The sequence below is a fragment of the Musca autumnalis genome, unplaced genomic scaffold (genome assembly GCF_047663935.1).
Source record: "Musca autumnalis isolate F117 unplaced genomic scaffold, ASM4766393v1 scaffold_5, whole genome shotgun sequence".
Classification (NCBI taxonomy): domain Eukaryota; kingdom Metazoa; phylum Arthropoda; class Insecta; order Diptera; family Muscidae; genus Musca; species Musca autumnalis.
The window spans coordinates 22496448-22501694 of NW_027412088.1; positions in this window are offsets into that span (position 1 = coordinate 22496448).

The following is a 5247-nucleotide window of genomic DNA, read 5'->3' on the forward strand; positions in this document are numbered from 1 at the left end:
TGACATTTATGATAATGTGGCCATATTTATAAAATGTTATGAATTGCCAACGTTAGCGATTGGCAATTAAAAAAAATGTTTTAACAATAGGTTTTTTCCAGTACGTGGTATATAATCACCCATGAGTAAATAATAGGAGTGTTTTTTACTTATTAAATGTTCATGGTAGAACAATAAAAGGTAACAGTAATACCCAGCTGACTGAACTGGGCTGTACTGTTAGTGTCAAATTCCATACGACATTTTATATATTTATTTCTATGTTCGATGCATATTAGGTGTATATATGTTTTTTGAAGAAAAAATATCAGAAAAAACTATTTCTCATAAAGACTTCTTCATATCAATGACATGTAACCTCCACCAAGTCCGAACGACGTGCCGCAAACCAAAACACCGCTAATAGAGGCGGTACAACATTTGTGTGGTAATTTGTTTAGTTTAAAAAAAGTAAAGCCCTAATGTACTCTTTGATTTCAAATACATAAGATTGAAATAGCTTCTCATTTTTCAATTAATTTCAGCGACCTCAAACATATTTGCAGAAATTCTAATTTCTGCGAGAAATTATGCATTTAGTGGAATGATATGGAAACATTCAAATAGAAAATCTAGCGAGTTTTAATTCATGTTTTCCAAAATATTCAATCAAAGGTGAAAAAATATTAGTTGTTTAATTAATTTAATTAATCGAGCTTTTTATGACCTAAGGAGATTACATTGAAAAATTGATATCTAGCGAAGTCCTTTAGTTGTTAGTTGTTTAAATTCCATTAATTTTTAGGCATTTCCTTATTTCGTACTAACAAATGAAAAAATAAAAAATGATTTTTATCGTTGAGACATCAGCTTTGTTCCTTTACTTTTTTAATAGTAAGGGTGGTAGAAGAGGAAAGTGTCAAAATTGCTCTATCATGAACATTTTTACCAGAAAAGTAAAGGAACGGAAAAATGGTAGATCTGGCAGCAAAGTCAAAAAGAAACATAAAAAATCAATTTTCGTCTTTTATTTCACAGTTTTTAGTTTTGTCAGCGTTCGACTTTTTTCTCTGTTTTTCGTCCATTTTCTTTTTCATTGTGTGTGTTCGTTTACTCAAAATTTGTACAAATTGTTACTGGGTGTTGTTCGTTTACTCTACAGTACAATGCAAAAGAGCTTAGTCGATTGCAAGAAGTTACTGGACTTGTACAAATTATTGAGTAAACGAACACACCTATTGTGAAATAATCGTCAAACAAAAGTCGAAAAATCGGTTCTGCCATTTTTTACCTGCAGAAATTTTGCTGGTAGCCTGTGGTAGAAGAGAAAGCCATTTTGCCACTTTTCGGGGTTAAGGAACGCTTTGCAGGTTAAAAATGGTAACAAATGGTAAATGGTAAAATTTCATGAAATTAGGTGTTCTTAAATCGAATTCCCCACTACAGCAATTTTATGATTTTACTCTACCATGGAGGTCGATCTAGAGACGCATCATTTCATGCAATTTTTTCAATGAAATCACTCTAGTGTGGACCGGGACTAAGTAAAGGAACACAGCTATCATAATAATAATAAATAATAGCTCTGTTCCTTTACCTGCCTGAGGTTACCATTTCTTACCATTTTTAACCTGCAAAGCGTTCCTTAACTTTAACAAGCATACAATTTATATGAGACCAGTTCACCACTTTTACCATTTTTTGCCACTGTTACCATTTTTTAAAGTAAACGAACAGATCAAATAATTAAAGCTGGGTTCAGAACCTGCGATATATTTCCACTTGCAGTAGTTTTCCCCGTTTAGTGCTAAAAATAAAGGGTGTTTTTTAAGCTAGATAGAACTTTAAATTGTAAAAAGTAACACAAAAAATTAAATTTTGATGAAACTTTTTTTTATTTGTTTCAGTATACTCTGACAAATCATCATGAATAGACTCACGCTTGAACAACGCTACGAAATTATCCAAATTTACTTTGAAAATCAGTCGTCGATTCGCGCAACTTATAGACGACTTCGTCATTTGTATGGCGTTCAGCGATGAGGCGCATTTTAGGCTTAACGGGATTGTTAATAAGCAAAATTGCCGCATATGGAGTGAGACCAATCCACAAGAGACCCTACAGACTCCATTACATCCAAAAAAATGCACCGTATGGTGCGGTTTTCACGCTGGTGGCATCATCGGACCTTATTTCTTCAAAAATGAGGCCGGACCTCGCGTTACGGTCAATGGAGATCGTTACCGCACCATGATTTTTTGTTTGAAAATATGGATGACATTGATCCGGAGAAGATGTGGTTTCAACAGGATGGCGTTACGTGCCATACGGCGAACGCAACCATCGACTTATTGAAATCAAAATTTGGCGATAAGTTGATTTCGAGAAGTGGACTTGTCAATTGGCCTCCAAGGTCGTGCGATTTGACACCTCTCGATTATTTCCTGTGGGGCTACGTGAAGTCACTGGTTTATGCTGATAAACCAGCAACAATTGATGCCTTGGAGGCCAGCATTGTTCGTGTTATTCGTGACATACGGCCAGCGAAAAAGTAGCCAAAAATTGGACGTCCAGAATGCACTTCGTCAAGAACAGCCGCGGTGCCCATATGCCCGAAATCATTTTCAAATGTTAATGTCACGTATTGATCTTTCGAATAAAAAAAATTTGATTACAATTTAATTTTTTGTGTAATTTTTTACAATTTCAAGTTCTATCGGACTTAAACAAACACCCTTTACGTTCCCGTACTCCTAAATCTAGCAAAACTTGCACTTCTCTTCAAACTAAAATAGCGCCGAATAACACCCTCTTCTTCTGTTTTCTGTTATACAATTTTGGTCTAGTAGATACTAGCAGCATGTTCATTGGCATCTAAATACAATAGCTGATACGTTGATTTTGACATTTGTGCTGGAGTTTTTGCAATTTCCGTCATTTTTTCCTTCCCGTATTTTTTAAGAATTTTGTATGGGGAAGCAATTTTTGACAATTCGCTCTTTTTTCTAACATTACCATTAAAAATGAAAAATAGCTTTGTAACTAATAGTGCGGTTACACTACAGTTTTTTGCCGGGTTAACCCACTTTATGAGGATTTATTGCTTAATCTGGTCAAATCTGACCAGATTTGCCATACAAAAATTAAATCCTCTCACGACTGGGTTTATTTTAAATCCGGCACAAATCCACCAAAAATACAGTGTTGTATTCGGTATTTGTGCAAAAAAATCCAACTCTACTCAAAAAGTACCAAAAGTTGCAACTGTTTTTGCAACAGAGTTTGTCGTGTTTTACACGTTTACGATTGGTCGCATGAGATTTTATGGAGTTAATAAATCTAAAGTTATTTGAAAATCATAAAATTATTTATTTTTTTACATTAGAGTACGTTTATATATAACCGGATTTAACAAACCCACTGGGTTTCAAATGTCAATTCCTTTACGTGTACGTCAAGTAAATCCTCAATAAGAAGGTTAACCCTCCAAAAGGCTATAATATAAACATGGCCTTAGACACTTTTTTAACAAAAAGTACGCTTGATACCATGATACAAAAATGTATCCCTGTGTGTAAAATATACCAATATGAGCAAAGAGGGGATGATATCTCATACGAGAAATTGTAAAAGTGTAACACACGACTTTATCAGTTATTTTGTATGTATACGTAAACAAACATCAGCTGACAGTTTATATCCTCGAAAAGCTAAGTGTAACCAGCAAAGATTAACCCACTGGATCTATTAAACCCAGTGGGTTAACCTTCAATAGTGTAACCGGGGTATAATACTAATTTTTGTTGTTGCAGCAATTGAAAATCTACCTTGTTTATTGTGATAAGTAAAAAGTGTTGCAACTTTTGGTAATTTTTTAGGCAAACTCAGGGTTGTATATCATGTGTGCTGTGATTTCGAAGTTGATTTCGCTGAAATCACGAAATGATTTGATTTCATGTTTGTATGCGAAATCATGATAAATTTTGCTTGATTCCGCTCGAAATCGAAAATTTTGGAAGTTGTGCAATTGGAGTTATGATTTCACAACATCTTTCGATGTAGTCCAACAGAGTTATGAAAAATGTACTCCGTTCGATACATTTTATAAGCAGTTGCTGTAGAGATCCCTACAGAAAAAAACCAGTTGGTTGATCGCTACACATTTCTTCAAAAGACAAACAAGAGTGTATACATTTCGTAGAATTTGTTATAAAATAAAGAAATAAAAACTTAAGGTGCGAACATTTTTGCGGTAATACACGGAGCGGAGTTGGATGAAGCAAAATCAGATGCGCTTGGATTAAATTGAGAACGGAGGAAGTAAGCTCAAATGTGATTGAATTTAATGCAAACTTTTTTTTTTAATTTGTGTTTATGTAATAAATTTGTGTTTATATAATAAATATAATAAAGTTCCTTAAGTTCTTGTTTTACACAAATAATAAATGCATTTTATTTATTTTGGGATATTTTGCAATGTCTTGCATTTTTATTGCATCTTCAGACTGATTAAAAATGCAATCCAAAGAATGAATATAAATTCAATCCAAAGCACTGCATCTTAAGCTGTGATTTGGATCGAAAATGGAGTGCATCCTAGCTGTGTGCTGTGGAAGCAAAATTGAGTGCATCCTAGCTGGGCGCTCTCTTGTAAAATTCATAAGTGAATTCATAGGAAAAGATGTACTCCAACGGCAATTATACTGTACACTTGTACTGATTAAGCTGCAGCCACGGAAGCAAACTTTTTGCTGGGTTAGTATACGCAGAGTGACGACATACATGTGAAAAAGCATATGGTGTAATAATTGCTCTGTTCCAGAACCTGCAGGAAGCTACTATTTTTTACTACAATAACATTTTTTCCTTTATGTTATCGGAAAAAATAATAAAACTCTACTGATTCTTGCAGTACTGGAACAGACCTATAGCCATTAGTAAATGTACGGTTGGTGGCGCGAATAGGTTTTCATTGTTCGATTTTTTTCATTCGCGAGCAAATTCTCGATCGAATCGAATACCGTAATTAGGGCCCTCGTCACACTGCTTCTCTGTAAAATTTCTTATGAGAGAGCAATTTTCATAGTTCCATTTTTTGCCACTAAAAAGTAAAGGAACAAAGCTATTAAAAACCCAAAACACCTAAAGTACCCTTAATCGTATTGCCAACCAGTGAGACAGCGAAACTTCTAGAACGTAGAACGTGTCACCAACCATAGATAGATAATCTATTTTTCGATCTACAGATCCATCTCGATATCAATTAC